Here is a 16,934-nt window from a genome sequence, read left to right on the forward strand (position 1 = left end):
TACATTCCTTGATCACAAGGGTAATGCTTTCTCGCGATATAAAAATCGCACCTCCCCGGCGGGGAATCGAACCCCGGTCTCCCGCGTGACAGGCGGGGATACTAACCACTATACTACCGAGGAACACGCAGGCGGTCTATACAATGCACGCACATTTCTGCTTCTCAAGTACGTGATACATCTAAAATCTAGCGTCCCGATGCTTCCAGAGTCAGCTGCTACGAAATAAAAGTATGCCCCAGGTGAGGCTCGAACTCACAACCCCGGCATTGCTCACGGCTACTGCCTTATAAGTACCGTGCGCTAACCAATTGCGCCACTGGGGCTACAGCGGAATGGTTTCAGTTAGCGGTATTCACTTTGCTGCCAAGCTGTTGTGGCTACAGACCCATCATACGATCATCACCTACGGCCATACTGCCACTTCAGCACCTGTCTACGAATGCTTCATACGATTCTTGTTTCATATGCTACACTTACAGGCATATCAACCGCTTGTCATCACCGAAAAAATGCAGAAAAACGGGCGCCTTGCATTCTGCTACCTGTCCAACAGCGGGGGCAGATGTATGGCAAGCTCTAGGCTGTGCAGGCGCACCGTGGCCGAGGAGCTGGAGGAGAGATGCCTTCCTTAGCAGCTCCCTGCAGAGTGCGGAAGACCAGAGTGGCCGCGCCGCCGTTGTCAGTGGACGACACGCAATTGCCGAGCCACGGAGAACACGTTGCTTTGCGATGTGCACCCGCCCCGTGGCTTACACCGCGAACAGTGGCCCTGTGGCGCAACGGATAACGCGTCTGACTACGGATCAGAAGATTCCAGGTTCGAATCCTGGCAGGGTCGGCATTTTGTTAGTTGCGGGGGCGTAGCTAGGCAATGCATTCGAATGTCTCCACCTTCGTGGAGTGCAATGTTAATCCTGAGCATCTCGCAGCTGCATCTCGAGACGATCGTGGTAAATATCGCTTCGTGCAAGCGTCAGCGTAGCGTCAGTCGAGCAAAGTCGAGACAAGTCAAGCTGAGAGATGATACGCAGTTAATTAAACGGTAGGCGCGTGAAACCGATGCACACAACGCTTTCCAAGTGTCCAATGCCACGCACCGAAAAGGACGGACTGCTGCACGCAGCAGAGTGGCGCAGTGGAAGCGTGCTGGCCCCATAACCCAGAGGTCCGTGGATCGAAACCGCGCTCTGCTAAAATTATTCTTTTTCGTTGGTGCTTCGAGCTCGATCATTAAGCTTGGGGTGCGCTGATTCAGCGTCGTCAGTAAACCCTGTGAGTTGTGAAACGATGACGTCGTGTGAAGAATACGAGAAACACTTCCTAAGACGCAGACCTTCTTACGATTTTTTAGCAATTACATTCCTTGATCACAAGGGTAATGCTTTCTCGCGATATAAAAATCGCACCTCCCCGGCGGGGAATCGAACCCCGGTCTCCCGCGTGACAGGCGGGGATACTAACCACTATACTACCGAGGAACACGCAGGCGGTCTATACAATGCACGCACATTTCTGCTTCTCAAGTACGTGATACATCTAAAATCTAGCGTCCCGATGCTTCCAGAGTCAGCTGCTACGAAATAAAAGTATGCCCCAGGTGAGGCTCGAACTCACAACCCCGGCATTGCTCACGGCTACTGCCTTATAAGTACCGTGCGCTAACCAATTGCGCCACTGGGGCTACAGCGGAATGGTTTCAGTTAGCGGTATTCACTTTGCTGCCAAGCTGTTGTGGCTACAGACCCATCATACGATCATCACCTACGGCCATACTGCCACTTCAGCACCTGTCTACGAATGCTTCATACGATTCTTGTTTCATATGCTACACTTACAGGCATATCAACCGCTTGTCATCACCGAAAAAATGCAGAAAAACGGGCGCCTTGCATTCTGCTACCTGTCCAACAGCGGGGGCAGATGTATGGCAAGCTCTAGGCTGTGCAGGCGCACCGTGGCCGAGGAGCTGGAGGAGAGATGCCTTCCTTAGCAGCTCCCTGCAGAGTGCGGAAGACCAGAGTGGCCGCGCCGCCGTTGTCAGTGGACGACACGCAATTGCCGAGCCACGGAGAACACGTTGCTTTGCGATGTGCACCCGCCCCGTGGCTTACACCGCGAACAGTGGCCCTGTGGCGCAACGGATAACGCGTCTGACTACGGATCAGAAGATTCCAGGTTCGAATCCTGGCAGGGTCGGCACTTTGTTAGTTGCGGGGGCGTAGCTAGGCAATGCATTCGAATGTCTCCACCTTCGTGGAGTGCAATGTTAATCCTGAGCATCTCGGAGCTGCATCTAGAGACGATCGTGGTAAATATCGCTTCGTGCAAGCGTCAGCGTAGCGTCAGTCGAGCAAAGTCGAGACAAGTCAAGCTGAGAGATGATACGCAGTTAATTAAACGGTAGGCGCGTGAAACCGATGCACACAACGCTTTCCAAGTGTCCAATGCCACGCACCGAAAAGGACGGACTGCTGCACGCAGCAGAGTGGCGCAGTGGAAGCGTGCTGGGCCCATAACCCAGAGGTCCGTGGATCGAAACCACGCTGTGCTAAAATTATTCTTTTTCGTTGGTGCTTCGAGCTCGATCATTAAGCTTGGGGTGCGCTGATTCAGCGTCGTCAGTAAACCCTGTGAGTTGTGAAACGATGACGTCGTGTGAAGAATACGAGAAACACTTCCTAAGACGCAGACCTTCTTACGATTTTTTAGCAATTACATTCCTTGATCACAAGGGTAATGCTTTCTCGCGATATAAAAATCGCACCTCCCCGGCGGGGAATCGAACCCCGGTCTCCCGCGTGACAGGCGGGGATACTAACCACTATACTACCGAGGAACACGCAGGCGGTCTATACAATGCACGCACATTTCTGCTTCTCAAGTACGTGATACATCTAAAATCTAGCGTCCCGATGCTTCCAGAGTCAGCTGCTACGAAATAAAAGTATGCCCCAGGTGAGGCTCGAACTCACAACCCCGGCATTGCTCACGGCTACTGCCTTATAAGTACCGTGCGCTAACCAATTGCGCCACTGGGGCTACAGCGGAATGGTTTCAGTTAGCGGTATTCACTTTGCTGCCAAGCTGTTGTGGCTACAGACCCATCATACGATCATCACCTACGGCCATACTGCCACTTCAGCACCTGTCTACGAATGCTTCATACGATTCTTGTTTCATATGCTACACTTACAGGCATATCAACCGCTTGTCATCACCGAAAAAATGCAGAAAAACGGGCGCCTTGCATTCTGCTACCTGTCCAACAGCGGGGGCAGATGTATGGCAAGCTCTAGGCTGTGCAGGCGCACCGTGGCCGAGGAGCTGGAGGAGAGATGCCTTCCTTAGCAGCTCCCTGCAGAGTGCGGAAGACCAGAGTGGCCGCGCCGCCGTTGTCAGTGGACGACACGCAATTGCCGAGCCACGGAGAACACGTTGCTTTGCGATGTGCACCCGCCCCGTGGCTTACACCGCGAACAGTGGCCCTGTGGCGCAACGGATAACGCGTCTGACTACGGATCAGAAGATTCCAGGTTCGAATCCTGGCAGGGTCGGCACTTTGTTAGTTGCGGGGGCGTAGCTAGGCAATGCATTCGAATGTCTCCACCTTCGTGGAGTGCAATGTTAATCCTGAGCATCTCGCAGCTGCATCTAGAGACGATCGTGGTAAATATCGCTTCGTGCAAGCGTCAGCGTAGCGTCAGTCGAGCAAAGTCGAGACAAGTCAAGCTGAGAGATGATACGCAGTTAATTAAACGGTAGGCGCGTGAAACCGATGCACACAACGCTTTCCAAGTGTCCAATGCCACGCACCGAAAAGGACGGACTGCTGCACGCAGCAGAGTGGCGCAGTGGAAGCGTGCTGGGCCCATAACCCAGAGGTCCGTGGATCGAAACCACGCTGTGCTAAAATTATTCTTTTTCGTTGGTGCTTCGAGCTCGATCATTAAGCTTGGGGTGCGCTGATTCAGCGTCGTCAGTAAACCCTGTGAGTTGTGAAACGATGACGTCGTGTGAAGAATACGAGAAACACTTCCTAAGACGCAGACCTTCTTACGATTTTTTAGCAATTACATTCCTTGATCACAAGGGTAATGCTTTCTCGCGATATAAAAATCGCACCTCCCCGGCGGGGAATCGAACCCCGGTCTCCCGCGTGACAGGCGGGGATACTAACCACTATACTACCGAGGAACACGCAGGCGGTCTATACAATGCACGCACATTTCTGCTTCTCAAGTACGTGATACATCTAAAATCTAGCGTCCCGATGCTTCCAGAGTCAGCTGCTACGAAATAAAAGTATGCCCCAGGTGAGGCTCGAACTCACAACCCCGGCATTGCTCACGGCTACTGCCTTATAAGTACCGTGCGCTAACCAATTGCGCCACTGGGGCTACAGCGGAATGGTTTCAGTTAGCGGTATTCACTTTGCTGCCAAGCTGTTGTGGCTACAGACCCATCATACGATCATCACCTACGGCCATACTGCCACTTCAGCACCTGTCTACGAATGCTTCATACGATTCTTGTTTCATATGCTACACTTACAGGCATATCAACCGCTTGTCATCACCGAAAAAATGCAGAAAAACGGGCGCCTTGCATTCTGCTACCTGTCCAACAGCGGGGGCAGATGTATGGCAAGCTCTAGGCTGTGCAGGCGCACCGTGGCCGAGGAGCTGGAGGAGAGATGCCTTCCTTAGCAGCTCCCTGCAGAGTGCGGAAGACCAGAGTGGCCGCGCCGCCGTTGTCAGTGGACGACACGCAATTGCCGAGCCACGGAGAACACGTTGCTTTGCGATGTGCACCCGCCCCGTGGCTTACACCGCGAACAGTGGCCCTGTGGCGCAACGGATAACGCGTCTGACTACGGATCAGAAGATTCCAGGTTCGAATCCTGGCAGGGTCGGCATTTTGTTAGTTGCGGGGGCGTAGCTAGGCAATGCATTCGAATGTCTCCACCTTCGTGGAGTGCAATGTTAATCCTGAGCATCTCGCAGCTGCATCTCGAGACGATCGTGGTAAATATCGCTTCGTGCAAGCGTCAGCGTAGCGTCAGTCGAGCAAAGTCGAGACAAGTCAAGCTGAGAGATGATACGCAGTTAATTAAACGGTAGGCGCGTGAAACCGATGCACACAACGCTTTCCAAGTGTCCAATGCCACGCACCGAAAAGGACGGACTGCTGCACGCAGCAGAGTGGCGCAGTGGAAGCGTGCTGGGCCCATAACCCAGAGGTCCGTGGATCGAAACCACGCTCTGCTAAAAATTATTCTTTTTCGTTGGTGCTTCGAGCTCGATCATTAAGCTTGGGGTGCGCTGATTCAGCGTCGTCAGTAAACCCTGTGAGTTGTGAAACGATGACGTCGTGTGAAGAATACGAGAAACACTTCCTAAGACGCAGACCTTCTTACGATTTTTTAGCAATTACATTCCTTGATCACAAGGGTAACGCTTTCTCGCGATATAAAAATCGCACCTCCCCGGCGGGGAATCGAACCCCGGTCTCCCGCGTGACAGGCGGGGATACTAACCACTATACTACCGAGGAACACGCAGGCGGTCTATACAATGCACGCACATTTCTGCTTCTCAAGTACGTGATACATCTAAAATCTAGCGTCCCGATGCTTCCAGAGTCAGCTGCTACGAAATAAAAGTATGCCCCAGGTGAGGCTCGAACTCACAACCCCGGCATTGCTCACGGCTACTGCCTTATAAGTACCGTGCGCTAACCAATTGCGCCACTTTTTTTTTTTTTTTTTTTTTTTTTTTTTTTTTTTTTTACTTATTCTTCTGAACTATTCCGATTTCCAAACCAAAGATACTTCTAAACCTATTGCATAGTCCCGCAATGGTGACAAAGTAGAATATATATTTTTTTTTTTTTTTTTTTTTTTAATAGAAAATGAAAAAGGAACTCTGGTCCGCTAGAAAAAACAGAAGAAAATAAAATAGTCCTTGTCGTAACACTGTTCAGTATACGTCACTGTGACATTTGAAGAAGAAAAGAGAAAAAACAAAGCAATGTAGAATGAAGGAAAGAAAAAAATACTTCTTTCATCGAAGAACGACTTCTAAAAAATTCGCATATCGTTTCCTGTAATGTCTCGTCTGTGAAAGTATGTGAATCTGTAATGCCAGGTAAAGACAGAACGCCGCCTCACTCTTGGGTTCTTGCGTCTGTAAATAATGAACATAATGACCCTTCAACCAATTGACAGAGTTCCGTTTGGTGTTCGGGTACGGCACTGAATCCGGATACAGGAAATCTTCAGGTTTAATACAAAGCTGGGAAGTCCTCATAATCGTAGCCAGTTTTCGGCGAATGCATGGCCAAACTGCTTGGACAGTGGTGCACAGAAAACGATGTTCATCAGTATCAGGCAAGTTGCACGTTAGGCACAAAGGTGAGTCAGCCAAATGTAGAGCATGAAGTCGTGAATTGGTACTTATTTTACGGTTCACGACCCTGTACCAAGAGGCTTTCACTGACGTTGGTAAATCACGGCTATGTATGTTTTTCCATATCACTGGCCAGCGATGATTGGGGTATTTGTGTTCGATGTTGTTCCTGTTCTTGGTTGCCAGTAGTTTATTATAAACTAACTTCACCACGGAAAGCTCATTTTCTGGGAGAGTTGACCGTACGTAACTGAACTCAATGAAAAAGCTCTTAAAGTGAGTCAGCGCAGGCGGAATATGTTGAACAGAGACAGGAGGCTGCAGGCAGGCCGGCGATATTTCGGTTAACAAGTGAGCCGTTAGACTGTTCGGTAACGACCTCCACCGTTTGTAGGTGGTGCATACGTACAAAGCTCGTGACTTGGAACGAACATCTGTTAAATTTAAGCCTCCATCGGTCGTGGAGAGAGTGAGCGTATCGTACTTGACTTTAAAAATGTGTCCACGTGTGACAAAATGGCCTAGAGCGGACATCATACGCTTCGCTGTCTCCTGTGGCATGGGAAGTACTTGTGCAACGTAGTTAATCTTTGAGGTGAGGTAGACATTAGCGAAGGTGACTTTCTGCAGTTCATCAAGGCTTCTTAGGTAGTGGGTCTGCATGCAAGCACGCATACTTGCCAGGAGATTCCTATAGTTCACCGCAATTGTGTGCTGTATGTTGCTCCTGTACTCAATACCAAGGCATTTCATTTTAGAAATTAGTTGCAACTGACCGTGATGGTGCAGCGAGATGCCGCGTCCTATGTTCATAATGCCAGATTTCCTGGCATTCAACTTCGCACCCGCAACAAGTTCGTAGTTTTTGACGATCTGAAGGGCTTCCTCGACTTCACCTTCGTCCATGACCAAAAATCCGACGTCATCCGCATATGCAGTACAAACAATCTTAATGCCGTGGATGGTTAATCCTTGTAGACGCTGTGTCAAGGTGACAAGCAAAGGCTCAATGGCAATGGCAAACAAGGCCATCGACATAGGGCATCCCTGTCGCACTGAATTAGTAATATTAATTGATGCGCTCAGCTGGCCATTCACCATGAGTCGAGTTACTCCTTTACGAAGGAGCTCATGTATAAGATTGATAAAACGTAGTGGAAATCCCATGGCATGCATCGTCCGGATGAGAAACTGATGGTTTACTCTGTCGAATGCCTTTGAAAAGTCAAGGGAAACTAGCGCACACCGTATCTTACACGCATCTGCAATGGCTATAACGTCCCTGTATTGAGACAAATTTTGGAAGATCGTCCTACCGACACCTACACTGGTCTGGTACTGACCAATGACAGTATTCATCAACATTTTCAATCTATTAGAAATAATACGTGCTAAAATTTTGTAGTCACTGTTCAGTAAAGTAAGCGGCCGAAAATCGTCAACAGAACTGCACATTGGGCGTTTAGGGATTAAAACCACGATGCCTTCCACGAGAGCCTGAGGAACATTAAAATCTGGCCGTAAAATTTCATTAAACATACTCAACAACTTGGGCTTTAATTTGTCGCAGAAAGTAAGATAAAATTCGGCAGTGAGACCGTCGGGTCCCGGCGATTTATTTTTCGGACTTCGTGATAGCGCAGAATCCAATTCGTCTTCATCAATTTCTCGCATGAGAGTTTCGACTTCAGCAGCACCCAAAGTCCTTTGCAAGTTATTGAGTAATTCATCGTGAGTTCCATCGTCGGTATGTGTCGTTGTCAGAAGACCTGCCAAGTGATTGTGAAGTGCGTTCCGTATGTCTTGTTGCCGCGTGAGCGCAACGCCTTCACTCAACTGAAGACGAGTTATTAATCTCCGCCGCCCCCTCTTATTTTCACGAATGACGTGAAACATGGATGTCATTTCGTCGTCTATCACATTCTGGGGCCTGGACCTTATTTGAAAGCCTTCTGCCTGCTGCCGCTGAAGTTTTAATAATTTTGCCTTAATTTTTTTAATCTGCATAAAATTTTCAGGTACAGTCACATCGGACTGGTAAAGCTCCCTGAGACAAGTAAAATAAAACTCAGACGTTTGCCGTTGCCACCAGGATTTGTCCCGAGCGTAGCGTTTAAACATTTTTGATAAAGTTGGTTTGGCATGTGTTATCCACCATTCAGTAACGGAGGCATACTGTGCAACCCGTCGTTCACATGCCTCCCATGTTTCGTTAAAGACACGGTGACAGTCAACATCGTTAAGGAGAGCATTGTTAAGTTTCCAGAAACCTCTGCCGCGAAATGTGCCTTGCTTGACCATGTTAACAGTACAAATATATGCGGCATGATCGGAAAAAATTGTGGGCCAAACTTCGGATTGGAGGACTTGAGTCTTCATACACGCCGATACATAGATTCTGTCTAGCCGGCTTGCAGAGTGGTTCGTGACATGAGTGAACCCAGGTGCCGCTCCGTGCGTATGCTCCCATGTGTCAATGAGGTTCATTTCTTGGACGATACGTTCTAGTTCTCCAGATTTGTTAAAATTAGGCGTCTGGTCTTTTGGACTTAAGACACAATTGAAGTCACCCGCAAAAATTATACGATCGTAGGTTCCCCTAAAAAGTGGGACTATGGCGCTTGTGAAGAACTCAGCCCTAGCACGCCTATTGCTACTGCCGGACGGGGCGTAAACATTGATTATGCGTGTCCGATGGAAAGTGACAGCGATCCCTCTATGATCAGGCAGTTTTTCTACGTCGGTCGCTACAATCCCTTCTTTTAACAGAATCGCCGTCCCTAAATTCGCACCGCTCCCGGAATTGGAGAGAGTAGTATAACCAGTTATTCGGTCAAGTTCAATCGCAGCGACTTCTTGAAGTAACAGAATATCGATATCCGCTGCGTATACAAAATCTTGTAAATTACGGAGCCGCCAGTACGACTGTATCTTATTGATGTTTAACGTGGCAATTTTATAGGCTTGGGGCTCGTTCATGGGAGAAGGCACATACTATTAATTAAACAGTCTTAGAAGGATGGCTAACGAAATTGAGGCCAAGCGCGTCAGTCGGAGTTCCTGTAGTTCCCGGTACGGTTGGTGTATGCTGCTCTGTGGGGGGTGCCGAAGATTCCGTCTCAATGGTCCGCATGACAGCCGCATCATTGCTCGCATCCAATACTTCCATTTCCCGTGCCCAATTCCCAGTGAGAGTGGCCTCTGACAAAAGCGATCCTGCGTTTCCTTGAGCGTGGGTATCCGGCAAAACGACTCTACTCGAGGTATCACTATCTTCCACCCGTCGTGGATTCACAGGGGGAGACACTACAGGATCAATGTCCATTCGACCAGACGCAGGGAGACCAACTTCAGAGGGTTCAGAAGTGTTCTGACACATTTGGCTGCTTATTCGTTTCGCTTTGTCGCGGAGCTGTGGGGCGAGCTGATTGGCTCCTTGATGTGCAAGTCTCCGCTTCTTTTTGGAAGGCTTCCTGTTAGGGTTCGCAGTATCATCAACATCCGAAGTGGACTGTTGACTCTGGGGTTGATCCGCCGGGAACACAGCGTCTGCTTCATCCTCAGTACCAGTGGCATCAACCACTGGGGAGTCATCCGTCGTTACCTCCATCTCTGAGTGTGGTAGCGGCGGTGCCGCGTCAGCACTCGGTTCTTTGACGTTATCGGCCAAAACATCGTTCAAACGAGGGGCATCTACAGGCGGGGTCGCGGGTGGAAGACCAGAAGCCGCGACAGCGTATGTCAGTGGCAGTGCCGTCGTCACAGGGGGGCTAGCGGCTTCACCGACAGGTATCTGCGTCACCCGTCTTTGTATACATTCAGAGCGCACGTGGCCGGGCGCACCACAGCCGGCACACGTTTTTGGCTGCCCATCATATATGACAATTCCGCGATGTCCACCTACGTAAATATATGAAGGTATGTGCTTCTGTATATCGATCTTAACCTGCCTGACGCCGTTAAGCACCGGAAATTTGTGGGCTTTGGACCAACGCTCCGCAAAATTGTTAATGACCCTCCCGTAAGGTGTCAATGCAGAATTTATTTGCGCGGCTGTTATTTCAAACGGGAGTTCGAAAATACGTGCCGTCCGGATGCCCAGTCCAGCATGCGTAATGCTGACGTCACTGACGGTACCATCGCTATGTTTAAACTTCAGTACACCTCCACTGGACTCTACAATTCTATCACACAGTTCAGAGGACGTTAATTTCACATAAACAACACTAGTCACGATAGAGAAATTTATCCCCACAATGTCATCAAAAGTAATCTTAGCTGTTTCCTCTAACCATGCTTCAACTTCAAACGAATTTGGTTTCGAAAAGTTCCTATCAAAGGTAAACTTCAAGGTATCTTTCCTGTTAGTCGGATTCATAATTCCATATCAGATCCTACAGAACGGAACGAATACTAATAAGCAGACGCTGTAAGCACGCGACTCACCGCCTGACGTAAACACTTCCTGCCGCAGCGCGCTGGCCCTGGAGGTCCGCTCACCACCGCTGCCGCAGGCAGACTGGAGGAACACGCAGGCGGTCTTTATAATGCACGAACATTTCTGGTTCTCAAGTACGTGATACATCTCAAATCTAGCGTCCCGATGCTTCCAGAGTCAGCTGCTACGAAATAAAAGTATGCCCCAGGTGAGGCTCGAACTCACAACCCCGGCATTGCTCACGGCTACTGCCTTATAAGTACCGTGCGCTAACCAATTGCGCCACTGGGGCTACAGCGGAATGGTTTCAGTTAGCGGTATTCACTTTGCTGCCAAGCTGTTGTGGCTACAGACCCATCATACGATCATCACCTACGGCCATACTGCCACTTCAGCACCTGTCTACGAATGCTTCATACGATTCTTGTTTCATATGCTACACTTACAGGCATATCAACCGCTTGTCATCACCGAAAAAATGCAGAAAAACGGGCGCCTTGCATTCTGCTACCTGTCCAGATGTATGGCAAGCTCTAGGCTGTGCAGGCGCACCGTGGCCGAGGAGCTGGAGGAGAGATGCCTTCCTTAGCAGCTCCCTGCAGAGTGCGGAAGACCATAGTGGCCGCGCCGCCGTTGTCAGTGGACGACACGCAATTGCCGAGCCACGGAGAACACGTTGCTTTGCGATGTGCACCCGCCCCGTGGCATACACCGCCAACAGTGGCCCTGTGGCGCAACGGATAACGCGTCTGACTACGGATCAGAAGATTCCAGGTTCGAATCCTGGCAGCGTCGGCATTTTGTTAGTTGCAGGTTCGTAGCTAGGCAATGCATTCGAATGTCTCCACCTTCGTGGAGTGCAATGTTAATCCTGAGCATCTCGCAGCTGCATCTCGAGACGATCGTGGTAAATATCGCTTCGTGCAAGCGTCAGCGTAGCGTCAGTCGAGCAAAGTCGAGACAAGTCAAGCTGAGAGATGATACGCAGTTAATTAAACGGTAGGCGCGTGAAACCGATGCACACAACGCTTTCCAAGTGTCCAATGCCACACACCGAAAAGGACGGACCACTGCACGCAGCAGAGTGGCGCAGTGGAAGCGTGCTGGGCCCATAACCCAGAGGTCCGTGGATCGAAACCACGCTCTGCTAAAATTATTCTTTTTCGTTGGTGCTTCGAGCTCGATCATTAAGCTTGGGGTGCGCTGATTCAGCGTCGTCAGTAAACCCTGTGAGTTGTGAAACGATGACGACGTGTGAAGAATACGAGAAATACTTCCTAAGACGCAGACCTTCTTACGATTTTTTAGCAATTACATTCCTTGATCACAAGGGTAATGCTTTTTCGGGCCATACGTGCAACTTTCGCGATATAAAAATCGCACCTCCCCGGCGGGGAATCGAACCCCGGTCTCCCGCGTGACAGGCGGGGATACTAACCACTATACTACCGAGGAACACGCAGGCGGTCTTTATAATGCACGAACATTTCTGGTTCTCAAGTACGTGATACATCTCAAATCTAGCGTCCCGATGCTTCCAGAGTCAGCTCCTACGAAATAAAAGTATGCCCCAGGTGAGGCTCGAACTCACAACCCCGGCATTGCTCACGGCTACTGCCTTATAAGTACCGTGCGCTAACCAATTGCGCCACTGGGGATACAGCGGAATGGTTTCAGTTAGCGGTATTCACTTTGCTGCCAAGCTGTTGTGGCTACAGACCCATCATACGATCATCACCTACGGCCATACTGCCACTTCAGCACCTGTCTACGAATGCTTCATACGATTCTTGTTTCATATGCTACACTTACAGGCATATCAACCGCTTGTCATCACCGAAAAAATGCAGAAAAACGGGCGCCTTGCATTCTGCTACCTGTCCAGATGTATGGCAAGCTCTAGGCTGTGCAGGCGCACCGTGGCCGAGGAGCTGGAGGAGAGATGCCTTCCTTAGCAGCTCCCTGCAGAGTGCGGAAGACCATAGTGGCCGCGCCGCCGTTGTCAGTGGACGACACGCAATTGCCGAGCCACGGAGAACACGTTGCTTTGCGATGTGCACCCGCCCCGTGGCATACACCGCCAACAGTGGCCCTGTGGCGCAACGGATAACGCGTCTGACTACGGATCAGAAGATTCCAGGTTCGAATCCTGGCAGCGTCGGCATTTTGTTAGTTGCAGGTTCGTAGCTAGGCAATGCATTCGAATGTCTCCACCTTCGTGGAGTGCAATGTTAATCCTGAGCATCTCGCAGCTGCATCTCGAGACGATCGTGGTAAATATCGCTTCGTGCAAGCGTCAGCGTAGCGTCAGTCGAGCAAAGTCGAGACAAGTCAAGCTGAGAGATGATACGCAGTTAATTAAACGGTAGGCGCGTGAAACCGATGCACACAACGCTTTCCAAGTGTCCAATGCCACACACCGAAAAGGACGGACCACTGCACGCAGCAGAGTGGCGCAGTGGAAGCGTGCTGGGCCCATAACCCAGAGGTCCGTGGATCGAAACCACGCTCTGCTAAAATTATTCTTTTTCGTTGGTGCTTCGAGCTCGATCATTAAGCTTGGGGTGCGCTGATTCAGCGTCGTCAGTAAACCCTGTGAGTTGTGAAACGATGACGACGTGTGAAGAATACGAGAAATACTTCCTAAGACGCAGACCTTCTTACGATTTTTTAGCAATTACATTCCTTGATCACAAGGGTAATGCTTTTTCGGGCCATACGTGCAACTTTCGCGATATAAAAATCGCACCTCCCCGGCGGGGAATCGAACCCCGGTCTCCCGCGTGACAGGCGGGGATACTAACCACTATACTACCGAGGAACACGCAGGCGGTCTATATAATGCACGCACATTTCTGGTTCTCAAGTACGTGATACATCTCAAATCTAGCGTCCCGATGCTTCCAGAGTCAGCTGCTACGAAATAAAAGTATGCCCCAGGTGAGGCTCGAACTCACAACCCCGGCATTGCTCACGGCTACTGCCTTATAAGTACCGTGCGCTAACTAATTGCGCCACTGGGGCTACAGCGGAATGGTTTCAGTTAGCGGTATTCACTTTGCTGCCAAGCTGTTGTGGCTACAGACCCATCATACGATCATCACCTACGGCCATACTGCCACTTCAGCACCTGTCTACGAATGCTTCATACGATTCTTGTTTCATATGCTACACTTACAGGCATATCAACCGCTTGTCATCACCGAAAAAATGCAGAAAAACGGGCGCCTTGCATTCTGCTACCTGTCCAGATGTATGGCAAGCTCTAGGCTGTGCAGGCGCACCGTGGCCGAGGAGCTGGAGGAGAGATGCCTTCCTTAGCAGCTCCCTGCAGAGTGCGGAAGACCATAGTGGCCGCGCCGCCGTTGTCAGTGGACGACACGCAATTGCCGAGCCACGGAGAACACGTTGCTTTGCGATGTGCACCCGCCCCGTGGCATACACCGCCAACAGTGGCCCTGTGGCGCAACGGATAACGCGTCTGACTACGGATCAGAAGATTCCAGGTTCGAATCCTGGCAGCGTCGGCATTTTGTTAGTTGCAGGTTCGTAGCTAGGCAATGCATTCGAATGTCTCCACCTTCGTGGAGTGCAATGTTAATCCTGAGCATCTCGCAGCTGCATCTCGAGACGATCGTGGTAAATATCGCTTCGTGCAAGCGTCAGCGTAGCGTCAGTCGAGCAAAGTCGAGACAAGTCAAGCTGAGAGATGATACGCAGTTAATTAAACGGTAGGCGCGTGAAACCGATGCACACAACGCTTTCCAAGTGTCCAATGCCACGCACCGAAAAGGACAGACCACTGCACGCAGCAGAGTGGCGCAGTGGAAGCGTGCTGGGCCCATAACCCAGAGGTCCGTGGATCGAAACCACGCTCTGCTAAAATTATTCTTTTTCGTTGGTGCTTCGAGCTCGATCATTAAGCTTGGGGTGCGCTGATTCAGCGTCGTCAGTAAACCCTGTGAGTTGTGAAACGATGACGACGTGTGAAGAATACGAGAAATACTTCCTAAGACGCAGACCTTCTTACGATTTTTTAGCAATTACATTCCTTGATCACAAGGGTAATGCTTTTTCGGGCCATACGTGCAACTTTCGCGATATAAAAATCGCACCTCCCCGGCGGGGAATCGAACCCCGGTCTCCCGCGTGACAGGCGGGGATACTAACCACTATACTACCGAGGAACACGCAGGCGGTCTTTATAATGCACGAACATTTCTGGTTCTCAAGTACGTGATACATCTCAAATCTAGCGTCCCGATGCTTCCAGAGTCAGCTGCTACGAAATAAAAGTATGCCCCAGGTGAGGCTCGAACTCACAACCCCGGCATTGCTCACGGCTACTGCCTTATAAGTACCGTGCGCTAACTAATTGCGCCACTGGGGCTACAGCGGAATGGTTTCAGTTAGCGGTATTCACTTTGCTGCCAAGCTGTTGTGGCTACAGACCCATCATACGATCATCACCTACGGCCATTCTGCCACTTCAGCACCTGTCTACGAATGCTTCATACGATTCTTGTTTCATATGCTACACTTACAGGCATATCAACCGCTTGTCATCACCGAAAAAATGCAGAAAAACGGGCGCCTTGCATTCTGCTACCTGTCCAGATGTATGGCAAGCTCTAGGCTGTGCAGGCGCACCGTGGCCGAGGAGCTGGAGGAGAGATGCCTTCCTTAGCAGCTCCCTGCAGAGTGCGGAAGACCAGAGTGGCCGCGCCAACGTTGTCAGTGGACGACACGCAATTGCCGAGCCACGGAGAACACGTTGCTTTGCGATGTGCACCCGCCCCGTGGCATACACCGCCAACAGTGGCCCTGTGGCGCAACAGATAACGCGTCTGACTACGGATCAGAAGATTCCAGGTTCGAATCCTGGCAGGGTCGGCATTTTGTTAGTTGCAGGTTCGTAGCTAGGCAATGCATTCGAATGTCTCCACCTTCGTGGAGTGCAATGTTAATCCTGAGCATCTCGCAGCTGCATCTCGAGACGATCGTGGTAAATATCGCTTCGTGCAAGCGTCAGCGTAGCGTCAGTCGAGCAAAGTCGAGACAAGTCAAGCTGAGAGATGATACGCAGTTAATTAAACGGTAGGCGCGTGAAACCGATGCACACAACGCTTTCCAAGTGTCCAATGCCACGCACCGAAAAGGACAGACCACTGCACGCAGCAGAGTGGCGCAGTGGAAGCGTGCTGGGCCCATAACCCAGAGGTCCGTGGATCGAAACCACGCTCTGCTAAAATTATTCTTTTTCGTTGGTGCTTCGAGCTCGATCATTAAGCTTGGGGTGCGCTGATTCAGCGTCGTCAGTAAACCCTGTGAGTTGTGAAACGATGACGACGTGTGAAGAATACGAGAAATACTTCCTAAGACGCAGACCTTCTTACGATTTTTTAGCAATTACATTCCTTGATCACAAGGGTAATGCTTTTTCGGGCCATACGTGCAACTTTCGCGATATAAAAATCGCACCTCCCCGGCGGGGAATCGAACCCCGGTCTCCCGCGTGACAGGCGGGGATACTAACCACTATACTACCGAGGAACACGCAGGCGGTCTTTATAATGCACGAACATTTCTGGTTCTCAAGTACGTGATACATCTCAAATCTAGCGTCCCGATGCTTCCAGAGTCAGCTGCTACGAAATAAAAGTATGCCCCAGGTGAGGCTCGAACTCACAACCCCGGCATTGCTCACGGCTACTGCCTTATAAGTACCGTGCGCTAACCAATTGCGCCACTGGGGCTACAGCGGAATGGTTTCAGTTAGCGGTATTCACTTTGCTGCCAAGCTGTTGTGGCTACAGACCCATCATACGATCATCACCTACGGCCATACTGCCACTTCAGCACCTGTCTACGAATGCTTCATACGATTCTTGTTTCATATGCTACACTTACAGGCATATCAACCGCTTGTCATCACCGAAAAAATGCAGAAAAACGGGCGCCTTGCATTCTGCTACCTGTCCAGATGTATGGCAAGCTCTAGGCTGTGCAGGCGCACCGTGGCCGAGGAGCTGGAGGAGAGATGCCTTCCTTAGCAGCTCCCTGCAGAGTGCGGAAGACCATAGTGG

General features: G+C 50.4%; 33 non-coding genes across 33 annotated transcripts; 15 read left to right on the plus strand and 18 right to left on the minus strand.

Annotated features, from left to right (window-relative positions):
• Window positions 1–51: 51 nt before the first annotated feature.
• Trnad-guc (transfer RNA aspartic acid (anticodon GUC)) lies at window positions 52–123 on the minus strand. Its single transcript has one exon. It is a non-coding gene; the product is annotated as a tRNA-Asp (tRNA).
• A 111-nt stretch (window positions 124–234) lies between these two features.
• Trnai-uau (transfer RNA isoleucine (anticodon UAU)) lies at window positions 235–326 on the minus strand. Its single transcript is given in 2 exon segments — window positions 235–270; window positions 289–326. It is a non-coding gene; the product is annotated as a tRNA-Ile (tRNA).
• A 442-nt stretch (window positions 327–768) lies between these two features.
• On the plus strand, window positions 769–841 carry Trnar-acg (transfer RNA arginine (anticodon ACG)). The gene has a single exon. It is a non-coding gene; the product is annotated as a tRNA-Arg (tRNA).
• Window positions 842–1,409: 568 nt separating this feature from the next.
• Trnad-guc (transfer RNA aspartic acid (anticodon GUC)) lies at window positions 1,410–1,481 on the minus strand. The gene has a single exon. It is a non-coding gene; the product is annotated as a tRNA-Asp (tRNA).
• A 111-nt stretch (window positions 1,482–1,592) lies between these two features.
• On the minus strand, window positions 1,593–1,684 carry Trnai-uau (transfer RNA isoleucine (anticodon UAU)). The gene is given in 2 exon segments: window positions 1,593–1,628; window positions 1,647–1,684. It is a non-coding gene; the product is annotated as a tRNA-Ile (tRNA).
• Window positions 1,685–2,126: 442 nt separating this feature from the next.
• Window positions 2,127–2,199, plus strand: Trnar-acg (transfer RNA arginine (anticodon ACG)). The gene has a single exon. It is a non-coding gene; the product is annotated as a tRNA-Arg (tRNA).
• Window positions 2,200–2,482: 283 nt separating this feature from the next.
• Window positions 2,483–2,554, plus strand: Trnam-cau (transfer RNA methionine (anticodon CAU)). The gene has a single exon. It is a non-coding gene; the product is annotated as a tRNA-Met (tRNA).
• A 213-nt stretch (window positions 2,555–2,767) lies between these two features.
• Window positions 2,768–2,839, minus strand: Trnad-guc (transfer RNA aspartic acid (anticodon GUC)). The gene has a single exon. It is a non-coding gene; the product is annotated as a tRNA-Asp (tRNA).
• A 111-nt stretch (window positions 2,840–2,950) lies between these two features.
• On the minus strand, window positions 2,951–3,042 carry Trnai-uau (transfer RNA isoleucine (anticodon UAU)). The gene is given in 2 exon segments: window positions 2,951–2,986; window positions 3,005–3,042. It is a non-coding gene; the product is annotated as a tRNA-Ile (tRNA).
• A 442-nt stretch (window positions 3,043–3,484) lies between these two features.
• Window positions 3,485–3,557, plus strand: Trnar-acg (transfer RNA arginine (anticodon ACG)). Its single transcript has one exon. It is a non-coding gene; the product is annotated as a tRNA-Arg (tRNA).
• A 283-nt stretch (window positions 3,558–3,840) lies between these two features.
• On the plus strand, window positions 3,841–3,912 carry Trnam-cau (transfer RNA methionine (anticodon CAU)). Its single transcript has one exon. It is a non-coding gene; the product is annotated as a tRNA-Met (tRNA).
• Window positions 3,913–4,125: 213 nt separating this feature from the next.
• Window positions 4,126–4,197, minus strand: Trnad-guc (transfer RNA aspartic acid (anticodon GUC)). The gene has a single exon. It is a non-coding gene; the product is annotated as a tRNA-Asp (tRNA).
• A 111-nt stretch (window positions 4,198–4,308) lies between these two features.
• Window positions 4,309–4,400, minus strand: Trnai-uau (transfer RNA isoleucine (anticodon UAU)). The gene is given in 2 exon segments: window positions 4,309–4,344; window positions 4,363–4,400. It is a non-coding gene; the product is annotated as a tRNA-Ile (tRNA).
• A 442-nt stretch (window positions 4,401–4,842) lies between these two features.
• Trnar-acg (transfer RNA arginine (anticodon ACG)) lies at window positions 4,843–4,915 on the plus strand. The gene has a single exon. It is a non-coding gene; the product is annotated as a tRNA-Arg (tRNA).
• Window positions 4,916–5,198: 283 nt separating this feature from the next.
• Window positions 5,199–5,270, plus strand: Trnam-cau (transfer RNA methionine (anticodon CAU)). Its single transcript has one exon. It is a non-coding gene; the product is annotated as a tRNA-Met (tRNA).
• Window positions 5,271–5,484: 214 nt separating this feature from the next.
• Trnad-guc (transfer RNA aspartic acid (anticodon GUC)) lies at window positions 5,485–5,556 on the minus strand. The gene has a single exon. It is a non-coding gene; the product is annotated as a tRNA-Asp (tRNA).
• A 5,492-nt stretch (window positions 5,557–11,048) lies between these two features.
• Trnai-uau (transfer RNA isoleucine (anticodon UAU)) lies at window positions 11,049–11,140 on the minus strand. Its single transcript is given in 2 exon segments — window positions 11,049–11,084; window positions 11,103–11,140. It is a non-coding gene; the product is annotated as a tRNA-Ile (tRNA).
• Window positions 11,141–11,570: 430 nt separating this feature from the next.
• Window positions 11,571–11,643, plus strand: Trnar-acg (transfer RNA arginine (anticodon ACG)). Its single transcript has one exon. It is a non-coding gene; the product is annotated as a tRNA-Arg (tRNA).
• Window positions 11,644–11,926: 283 nt separating this feature from the next.
• Window positions 11,927–11,998, plus strand: Trnam-cau (transfer RNA methionine (anticodon CAU)). The gene has a single exon. It is a non-coding gene; the product is annotated as a tRNA-Met (tRNA).
• Window positions 11,999–12,231: 233 nt separating this feature from the next.
• Window positions 12,232–12,303, minus strand: Trnad-guc (transfer RNA aspartic acid (anticodon GUC)). Its single transcript has one exon. It is a non-coding gene; the product is annotated as a tRNA-Asp (tRNA).
• A 111-nt stretch (window positions 12,304–12,414) lies between these two features.
• On the minus strand, window positions 12,415–12,506 carry Trnai-uau (transfer RNA isoleucine (anticodon UAU)). Its single transcript is given in 2 exon segments — window positions 12,415–12,450; window positions 12,469–12,506. It is a non-coding gene; the product is annotated as a tRNA-Ile (tRNA).
• Window positions 12,507–12,936: 430 nt separating this feature from the next.
• Window positions 12,937–13,009, plus strand: Trnar-acg (transfer RNA arginine (anticodon ACG)). The gene has a single exon. It is a non-coding gene; the product is annotated as a tRNA-Arg (tRNA).
• Window positions 13,010–13,292: 283 nt separating this feature from the next.
• Trnam-cau (transfer RNA methionine (anticodon CAU)) lies at window positions 13,293–13,364 on the plus strand. The gene has a single exon. It is a non-coding gene; the product is annotated as a tRNA-Met (tRNA).
• Window positions 13,365–13,597: 233 nt separating this feature from the next.
• Trnad-guc (transfer RNA aspartic acid (anticodon GUC)) lies at window positions 13,598–13,669 on the minus strand. Its single transcript has one exon. It is a non-coding gene; the product is annotated as a tRNA-Asp (tRNA).
• Window positions 13,670–13,780: 111 nt separating this feature from the next.
• Window positions 13,781–13,872, minus strand: Trnai-uau (transfer RNA isoleucine (anticodon UAU)). The gene is given in 2 exon segments: window positions 13,781–13,816; window positions 13,835–13,872. It is a non-coding gene; the product is annotated as a tRNA-Ile (tRNA).
• Window positions 13,873–14,302: 430 nt separating this feature from the next.
• Window positions 14,303–14,375, plus strand: Trnar-acg (transfer RNA arginine (anticodon ACG)). Its single transcript has one exon. It is a non-coding gene; the product is annotated as a tRNA-Arg (tRNA).
• A 283-nt stretch (window positions 14,376–14,658) lies between these two features.
• Window positions 14,659–14,730, plus strand: Trnam-cau (transfer RNA methionine (anticodon CAU)). Its single transcript has one exon. It is a non-coding gene; the product is annotated as a tRNA-Met (tRNA).
• A 233-nt stretch (window positions 14,731–14,963) lies between these two features.
• On the minus strand, window positions 14,964–15,035 carry Trnad-guc (transfer RNA aspartic acid (anticodon GUC)). Its single transcript has one exon. It is a non-coding gene; the product is annotated as a tRNA-Asp (tRNA).
• Window positions 15,036–15,146: 111 nt separating this feature from the next.
• Window positions 15,147–15,238, minus strand: Trnai-uau (transfer RNA isoleucine (anticodon UAU)). Its single transcript is given in 2 exon segments — window positions 15,147–15,182; window positions 15,201–15,238. It is a non-coding gene; the product is annotated as a tRNA-Ile (tRNA).
• Window positions 15,239–15,668: 430 nt separating this feature from the next.
• Window positions 15,669–15,741, plus strand: Trnar-acg (transfer RNA arginine (anticodon ACG)). Its single transcript has one exon. It is a non-coding gene; the product is annotated as a tRNA-Arg (tRNA).
• Window positions 15,742–16,024: 283 nt separating this feature from the next.
• Window positions 16,025–16,096, plus strand: Trnam-cau (transfer RNA methionine (anticodon CAU)). The gene has a single exon. It is a non-coding gene; the product is annotated as a tRNA-Met (tRNA).
• A 233-nt stretch (window positions 16,097–16,329) lies between these two features.
• Window positions 16,330–16,401, minus strand: Trnad-guc (transfer RNA aspartic acid (anticodon GUC)). The gene has a single exon. It is a non-coding gene; the product is annotated as a tRNA-Asp (tRNA).
• A 111-nt stretch (window positions 16,402–16,512) lies between these two features.
• On the minus strand, window positions 16,513–16,604 carry Trnai-uau (transfer RNA isoleucine (anticodon UAU)). The gene is given in 2 exon segments: window positions 16,513–16,548; window positions 16,567–16,604. It is a non-coding gene; the product is annotated as a tRNA-Ile (tRNA).
• Between the last annotated feature and the right edge of the window lie 330 nt (window positions 16,605–16,934).

The sequence above is a fragment of the Schistocerca gregaria genome, chromosome 8, assembly GCF_023897955.1.
Source record: "Schistocerca gregaria isolate iqSchGreg1 chromosome 8, iqSchGreg1.2, whole genome shotgun sequence".
NCBI lineage: Eukaryota > Metazoa > Arthropoda > Insecta > Orthoptera > Acrididae > Schistocerca > Schistocerca gregaria.